The sequence below is a fragment of the Tamandua tetradactyla genome, chromosome 1 (genome assembly GCF_023851605.1).
Source record: "Tamandua tetradactyla isolate mTamTet1 chromosome 1, mTamTet1.pri, whole genome shotgun sequence".
Classification (NCBI taxonomy): Eukaryota; Metazoa; Chordata; class Mammalia; order Pilosa; family Myrmecophagidae; genus Tamandua; species Tamandua tetradactyla.
The window spans coordinates 3,455,453-3,464,920 of NC_135327.1; the positions used below are offsets into that span (position 1 = coordinate 3,455,453).

Sequence of the window (9,468 nt, forward strand, 5' to 3'; positions counted from 1 at the left end):
TACTGAATAGGGATTAGAAGAAACGGCTGCCTTTACAAAATGGGATTAGGATTAAAACATGGATTTTCTAAGGTACATACATCCTTGCAAACCAGCAAAGAGACCCTGCGTTGAACCCCATGGCTATGGGGCTTCGCAATTTCTCACCCTCAGAAACCGTGAGATAATAAATATTTATTTTAAGCACTAAGTTTTTTTTGTTTGTTTTTTTCTTTTTGTATGGGCAGGCACCGGGAATCGAACCCAAGTCTCCAGCATGGCAGGCGAGAACTCTGCCACTGAGCCACCGTGGCCCTAACCACTGAGTTTTGGGGTAATTTTTTATGTAGAAATAAATGGCCTATAGACTTGGCTAACAATTTTTCTTTTGGATGCATGGTCTGGGAATTGAACCCAGGTCTCCCGCATGGAAGGCAAGCATTCTACCACTGAACAACCCTTGTACCTGAACAACTTTTTATATTAAATTCTTTCCATTAAAATAACAGTATAGTTGCTGTCTCCTGACTGAAATGTATTGATATATAAACCGAAAATAAACAAATATTCAGAGAAGAGCACACAATTTTATGCGCGTCAAAGTGCCATTTCTAATGCTGAAGAACTTGTAAATGCCCTGCTCTATAACAATGAAATAATTCACTAAATTGTAGTACATTCCTATTGTGGAAACCAATGTGGCCATTTAAAAAGATGTAGCTATATTTGCGTGGACATGGAATAATATCTCAGATGGCTTCCTTAGAAAGTGGATGCCAAAACATCATGTGTGGCATGATTCCATTTTTAGTATGAAACATAAGTTATTGAGAAAATAATTGATATTTTTGTGCTTTCTGCTGCTGTTGGAGTCACCAACTTGAAGAAGGAGAAGCTGTGAATGTTAGGCCCATTAAGGAGGGTTAAATTGGAGAGACCCAGAGTAGAAAGCAATGGACATATCTGGCATCAAAGACGTGAGAGGGGAGGGAGGAATTTGAATTCCCTAATATAGGAAAGGGAGGAAACTAGTGTTTTGAGTTGAAAAGAGACGACTGGACTAATCCCAGAGAGTTGTTTATTGGTCAGTATTTGTATCTGCAAACAGATAAGTAGACATCGATTCTTGAGGTAGAGACTTCTCAAACATTGAAAGGATGTCCAAAGATGTTGGGCAGCCAAAAAGAGTAACAAGCATGTACTATAGCTGAGGGTGGCAGATAGAGGGTGGTTAGTTTCAGGTTAGTAAGGCCAGCATCCCTCACTCCTGCAACACCCTTTGACAGGGGTTCTTGCGTGACCAAGCTTTGCAGAGAGAAGAGGATGCTGAGAACAGAGCCATCTACCTTTGAATGGATCCCTGGGACTCGGTCTCTGAGCTTATCCTCAGTGGCCATGGGCTGAGGACCACAGGGCCTCCTCCAATTTTCTTGGATTATTAGAACCTGAGCTTTTCCACATGGTTCCAGGGATAGGGAAGATACTTCCTCCCCAAACTTGTTGGCATTGGATTTACACCAAACCTGATGAATGAGAACTGAATAAAATAAATTCTAAGTTGATTTCTCTCCGATTCAGTGCCTTCACAAAATCATCAGGAACCCAGGCTCGGCTCCTTCCATCCTCTTGCCCCAGGTCATCAACCCATGACTTCCACCATGCTGTCCAAGACGGCTGCTGGAGCTTTGGCCATCAGTCCCCACCACAGCCAACGTGAAGGAGAAGACACAAGGGGAAAGGGCATGTGCTCTCCTCTGAATCAATGTCTAGAAGTCATACATAAGGCTTCTGTTTCCATCCCTCCGGCCAGAATTGAGGCTTGTGGCCACACCTAACTGCAGAAGAAGCTGAGAAATGTAGGTTTTCTTTGAAGCAGCAATATACCCAGCAAAAAATCTAGGATTTTTTCCTGTGTAGGATAGTGATAGGAAGTTTCTGTCACAGTCAAGAGGTACATACACCAAAATGTTAACTGTATTTATTCCTGGGAGGTGAAATTACAGACAATTTTTAGTTGCTTCTTTATAGTTTTCATGATCACTGATTTTTTTTTTATACACTGACCATATGCTTATAATCAGAAAACAACATTGTCACTCTTTCCAATTCAAGGGGGAAAACAAAATATGAATAAAAGATGTAGTAAGGTGATGTACTAAGAGCCAAGGCAATTAAGTATACACACATACATATCTGCTCTCAGGAGGGTTTCGTCCAATGTCCCTAAGGAAATAAAAGTTCCCTGGATAGGCCACTCCCTTTATCAACCACCTACAGATATAATTTTGTCCTCCCCGGCCTTACCGCCATGATGTTTGTACTTGTCACGGCACTAGGGGTGTTTTGCATTGGCTCATGTGGACTTGCCTCCATCCTGCCAGCACTAGGCTGTGTGCCACGGGGCCTGGGCACCCCCTGCCCTATGCATGGTGCTGCAGCCTCATTAAGTAGTTAGTAGCTAGGACCCAAGTCCAGGCTGCCCTGACCCCTCGATTCTTCAAAATAATTTGCAACTGATAAGTCCTGGCTGGATGTGAAAATCTTAAAAGCCTTGCCCAGGAATGAGCAAATTGCTTATGGGGGGTTGAACAGTGTGCCCCCCCAAATTCATGTCCACCTGAAACTTCAAAATATGATCTTGTTTGGAATATGAGATTTTTGCTCATATAATTAGTTAAGAATCTTGAGATGAAGTCATCCTGTTTTTGTGTGGGCCGTAAGTCCATGACTGGTGTCCTCATAAGAAGGAAAGTGGACACGCAGAGATGGAGAGGAAGGCTGTGGGAAGGCAGAGGCAGAGATTGGAGCGAAGCTGCCACAAACCAAGGAACTCCTGGATCGACCAGAAGAGGCAAGGACAGATTCTCCCCTAGAGCCTTTGGAGAGTGTGGCCCTTGATTTCAGATTTCCAGGCTCCATGACCGTGGGATAATAAATATGTGCTGTTGTAAGCACCCAGTTCACGGGAATTCATGGTAAAAGCACCTGGGGAGAGAAACGTGGAGCTTGACAATGCTGGACACTTCAGAGATTTACTTCCCCTGCCTATGGCATCCACCCTGACTCTCTCCTCCCCTACTGCCCACTCCCAAATGATTTCTTCTTTTCTGCTCTCCAAACCAGAGACTAAGAGGAACGGCTGGAATAAAGGGGAAAATGATGCCTGATCTTTTCTTCAGCCATCTGACATTAGACCCAGAACTGTAGCTACTTTTAAAAGAACGAGTTTTCTTTCTCTCCATTCAAATCGGGGAGAGGCCAATTGATTTTCTTCTTGGGAAGTCCAGGTGTATATGACACAATAGTTAATGTTGAGCAATATTCCATTACTGAATAGTGACGCCAAACCAGGATCAGTTTATTAATGTCATATTTTCCTTAATCCCACAAATATTTATTAAGTCCCTGCTTTGTTCCAAGCCCTATTCTACACTATGGGATATTGACATCTCACTACCTCCTGCTCTCCTCAGAGGCAGCCATTCCCGTGAATTTGAGGGTAACCTTCCTGTGGGTGCTTATTGAACCCCCATTTAATAGAGGATGAAACTAGGCCTGGGGACACTTGGAAACTTGCCCAAGATCCCAGTGTTGGTGGGTCTCAGAACCAGTACAGGCAAGGTGCTGAGAGTGATGAAGAAAATAAGTCGGGTGTCAGGACAGAGGGACTGGGGCTCGTGCTCAGGGAAGACCTCTCTGATGGGATGATCACACTCCCAAACTGAGACCTTAAGGCAGAGGAAGAGGTGGCCAGATGAAGACTTCTAGGAAGGAAAAAAACACAAGTACAAAGGCTTAAAGTAGGAACAAACCTGACATAATTGAACAAAAGCAAGGAGGTTGTGAGATGGGAGCAAGAGTGAGGGTGGTGGTGGAATTCGAAGAGGAGGACAGAGAACTAAGCAGGGCTCAGCTCACAATGTGCTTGTAAGCCCAGTAAGAAGTTTGGTTTTCCTTCAGAGTGCTGCGTGACGCAATTGGAGGGCAGCCAGTTGGCCGGCGGAAGCTGGTGGGATAATCTAGGAGGAAGATAATTGTGGCTTGTGGTGTAGTAGAAGAGTAAACAAACAAAAAAGCAGACAAGTTAAGACATATTTTAGATACAGGACTTGCTGGTGGTTTGGATTTGAGGAGGGAGTCAAAGAGAAGAATGAAGGATGATGCCTGGATTTTTTGCTTAAGTAATTACACGGTGATCTTTGTTAAGATGGGAAGACTGAGGAAGCTAAGGACACCAGACCTTGTGGCAAACACTTACTCATTCTTCAAAACCAGATTAAAAAACAGGCAGCTCATGGGATGTTTCATCAGCATAACCAAGTTATGGCTTGCATCTTTGATATTATTTTGGTCTTTTCCTTACTTTTGTCATCTAGGTTGCCTTATGGTTTCAAGATGCCTGCTGTACCTTCAGGCATTGCATCAACATTCCAAGCAGCTAGAAAGGCACAAAGACAAAGGAACAACGGGAGGTGCCAGCCATGTCTATTCTTTTTTTCAGGAGAGAAACTTCCCCAAAGTTCCACCCAGAAGAATTGCTCATTTCTGATAGGCCGAAACTGTGTTGCCATGATACCCCTAGCTATAAGGCAACCATGAAGAAGGGATTGTGGTTGAGTCTGGGTCACCTGCCAAACCATAACTACCCTAGTAATTAAATTTTTCATGGTGTAATTCAAATACCATTCTGCTGCATCTATACTACACCTCAAATCCTAAGAAAGTTTACATGAACATATACCAGTAATGTTGCCACATTTTTCAGAAACATTGATATTAATCCAAATTCATAAAAAAAGCATTCACCACTTCAAGCCTTTGATTGAAAGAAAATATTCACAGCATACACATCTGACAAAGAACTTGTACCCTCCCCCAATTTTTTTTAATTCCTACAATTCAAGAAGAAAGAAACAAACATCCTGTGCTGTTTTAAAACTGTTATGAACCCCAGAAAAGTCACATTCTTTTCATCTTAATCCAGTCTTGTGGGGGCAGACCTATTGTTTGGGTGGGATCTTCTGATTAGATTGTTTCCATGGAGATGTGACCCACCCAATTGTGGCTGGGATATTTTGATTAGATTCTTGCCATGGAGATGTGACCCCACCTGTTCAAGTTGGGTCTTAACCAGTTTACTGTAGTTCCTTAAGAGCGGAACATTTTGGAGAAAGTTCAGACACAGAGCTTTGGGGATGCTTGGAGAACCGGCGCAGACAGCAGATACCTGTAGACAGAAGAAGCTCAGAGAGGAGGTCACTGGAACCAAGAGCTAAAGCAACAAAATCTGGGAGCAAAGGGCCAGCAGACGTCACCACATGCCTTCCCATGTGACAATGAAATCCTGGACACAATCAGCCTTTCTTGAGTAAAGGTATTCTCTTGTTGATACCTTAATTTGGACATTTTGACCTTAGAATTGTAACTTGTAACTTAATAAATCCCCTTTATAAAAGCTAATCCATTTCTGGTATATTGTGTTCCAGCAGCATTAACAAACTGAAACACAACCCTATATCAAAAAGTGGGCCAGAATTAAGAGAATGAAAAGATAAGCACAGACTGGAAGAAAATATTTGCAAAACATGTATCTGATAAAGGACTTGTATCCAAAACAAACAAACAAACGAAAAAAGCTCAACACTAAGTAAACCGACAATCCAATTAAAAAACCGGTATTTCACCAAAGAAGATGGAAGATTTGCAAATAAACATATGAAAAGTTGCCCAACATCATATGTCATTAGGGAATTACAAGTTAAAACCACAATGAGATAGCACTGCAAACCTATGAAAATGGCTGACATCCAAAAAACTGACAACACCAAATGCCAATAGGATGTGAAGCAACAGGAACTCTCATCACTGGTGGGAATGTCTAGCCACTAAGGAAGACATTTTGGCAGCTTCTTACAAAGCTAAACATGGACTTACAACATGATCTGGAAATTGCGCACCTACGTATTTACCCAAATGAGTTTAAAGCATATGTCCACACAAAACCCTGCAAGCAAATGTATATAGCAGCGTACCCAAATTGCCTAAGACAGGAGGCAACCAAGATGTGCTTCAATAATTGAATGGGTACACAAACTGTGGTATGGTAGAATATTATTCGGCAATAAAAAGGAATGAGCTACCAATTCACAAAAAGATCTGGAGGAAACTTAAGTGAAAGAAGAGTCTGAAAAGGTTACAGAATGTATGATTCCCACTGCATGACATTGTGGAAAAGGCAAAGCATTTTTTGGACAGTGAATCTATTCTGAATGATACTATAATGGTGGATAATTGGCATTATGTATTTGTCAAAACTCATAGAACTGCACAACACAAAGTGTGAACCCTCATGTAAACTATGGACTTTAGTTACTAATAAATAATGTACTGATATTGGTTCATCAGTTGAAACAAATATACCATATCAATGCAAGTTGTTAATAATAGAGGAAATTGGGGGGCAGGAGACAATTTATATTATTATAACAATAATAAATATAAATAAAAATATTAATTAAAAAGTGGTTAAAAGATTTGAATAGATCCTATAATCTACATTCTATAAAAGAAGATATACAAGGGGCCAAGAAGCACATGAAAAAATACTCTACATCATTGATCATCAGGGAAATGCAAATTAAAACCACAATGAGAGGGCAGGCCACGGTGGCTAAGCAGGCAGAGCTCTTGCCGACCATGCTGGAGACCCGGGTTCCATTCCCGGTGCCTGCCCCCCCCCCAAAAAAAAAAGAAAGAAAGAAAGAAAGCACAATGAGATACTACTTCATACCTGTTATAATTGCTGAAATGAGAATGCCAAATGTTGAAGGTGATATAAGGCAAAAAGAACTCTCATATATATATAGTTGACGTCTGCTGGCCCTTTGCTCCCAGATTGTTGCTTCAGCTCTTGGTTCCAGTGACCTCCTCTCTGAGCTTCTTTTGTCTACAGGCATCTGCTCTCTGTGCCGGTTCTCCAAGCATCTCCAAACCTTTGTGTCTGAACTTTCTCCAAAATGTTCCCCTCTTAAAGGACTCCAGTAAACTGATCAAGACCCAACTTGAATGGGTGGAGTCACATCTCCATGGCAATAATCTAATCATATATTGGTAGGAAAGTAAAATGGTACAACCACTTAGGAAAATTTTTTGGCATTTCTTGAAAATATAAATACAGCCCACAGCAGGTGCTCAATGTATGTCAGAGAAGGCTGAGGTGAGCGACCACGTTTAAACTCACAGAAGTCACTAAATGGACATTGTTCAGGGGTGGACAAGCAAAGACTATGCAGGTGAATGCAAGAGATGTGCCAAGCTATATATGAATAAAAAATCTAAAAATAAAATATTTTTATGTAGAAATTTAAAAATGTTTTTGCATGAGGAAGAACAAAGGAATGTCAATACTGCAGAGTGTTGAAAACAGATGGTAATTCATATTTTACAACTTTAACTTATGTGTGAGACTAAAGCAAAAAATGTTTATTTGGTACAAAATTTATATTTTGATTAGTGCATTTCCTAATATAACTTATGTGGACAGCTTAACTGAACACTATAAGTACATGGAACCTTGAGTAGGGCATGAGATTTCATAGGTTTGTCCAGAGTGATGCCAAAAAAAAAAATCCCAGAGTGATCTGAACAGTGAGCAAAATAGTATTTGCAAAGTCCCCTTGTGGGAATGGTGAGAAAGGGGGACTATTCAACTTCCCCAAGTGGAGAATTCTTGATATTTTCACAAGCAGCGGGGACAACCAAAGCAAGAGGCTGAGTCCCGAATCTTGGGGTTTGTTCATGTGTAGCTTGACCCCACAAAGGATAGGTCAAGCCTGCTTAAAATTAGGCCTAAGCGTCACCCCCAGGAGAACCCCTTTTGTCGCTCAGATGTGGCCCCTCTCTCCACCCAACACAACAAGCAAACTCACCGCCCTCCCCCTGTCTACGTGGGACATGACTCCCAGGGCTGTGGACCTTCCTGGCAACATGGGACAGAAATCCTAGAATGAGCTGGAACTCAGCATCAAGGGATTGAGAAAAACCTTCTCGACCAAAAAGGGGAAGAGCGAAATGAGACAAAATAAAGCATTACTGGCTGAGAGATTCCAAACAGTGGAGAGACTATCCTAGAGGTTATTCTTAAGCAGTATATAGATATCACCTTTTTAGTTAGGGTATACTGGAGAAGCTGGAGGGAAGTGCCTGAAACTGTAGAGCTGTGTTCCAGTAGCCATGTCTCTTAGATGACTGTATAATGATATAGCTTTCGCAATGTGACTGTGTGATTGTGAAAACCTTGTGTCTGATGTTCCTTTTATCTACCTTATCAACAGACGAGTAGAACATATGGAATAAAAATAGATAATGGGGGAACAAATGTTAAAATAAACTTAGTAGATTGAAATGCTAGTGATCAATGAAAGGGAGGGGTAAGGGGTATGGTATGTATGAGATTTTTCTTTTTATTTCTTTTTCGGGAGTGATGCAAGTGTTCTAAAAAATGGTCATGGTGATGAATATACAACTATGTGATGATACTGTGAGCCATTGATTGTACATCATGTATGGAATGTTTATATGTTAAGAATGTTTGTCTTGTGCGTTGTTTTATCAATAAAAATTTAAAAAAACAAGGAAAAAGAGAACTTGAATAATATGATAAATGAACCAGACCTAACAGATGTAGATACATACATACATATATATATATATTCTCCTCAAGTGCACATAGATCATTCTCCAGGATAGACCACATGTTGGGTCACACACACACAAAAATACCTTGCATTAATCTGGTACATTCGTGATAACTGATGGAAGATTATTGTAACTGCACTATTAACTACAGTCCACAGTTTACATTAGGGGTCATTGTATTGTACAGTTCTAACTTTTTTTTTTTAATTGTTCTAGTCATAAATATTCAACCTAAACTTTCCCCCCAAATTTGGAACATTTTGCAAATTTGTGTGTTGTCCTTGGCCAGGGGCCATGCTAATTCTTTCTTTAACGTTTTAATATATTTTAATATATGCGCTGCTGCAGCAAGCACCCTCCCTCATTTCTGAATGACAGTTCTGCCAGATACAAGATCTTTGTTGGCAATTTTTTGCTTTCAATATTTTAAATATGTCCTTGCACCGCTGTCTTGTTTCCACGGTTTTCGATGAGAAATTGGCATTTAACCTTATTGACACTCCCTGCTGTGTGACATGTTGCTTCTCTCGTGACTTCTGAATTCTCTCTTTCTCTCTGGCATGCGACAGCTTGATTGTAACACGGCACAGTGTGGGTCTCTGGGTTTATCCTGTGTGGAGTTCATTGGGCATTTAATAACTTTGAGAAGTTTTCAGCCATTATTTCTTTGAATATTCTCTCTGCCCCTTCCTCTCTTCCACCTCTGTAATTCCCACCAAGTACATATCGGTAGCTTCCTTGCCTCTGTTCACTTTTCTTCATTCTTTCTTCTTTACTGCTCCTTAGACTAGA

The 9,468-nt window shown here is 40.9% G+C and overlaps 1 non-coding gene across 1 annotated transcript; it reads right to left on the reverse strand.

Moving 5' to 3' along the window:
* Positions 1-8,920: 8,920 nt before the first annotated feature.
* Positions 8,921-9,031, reverse strand: LOC143653600 (U6 spliceosomal RNA). The gene has a single exon (XR_013161396.1). It is a non-coding gene; the product is annotated as a U6 spliceosomal RNA (small nuclear RNA).
* Positions 9,032-9,468: the final 437 nt, after the last annotated feature.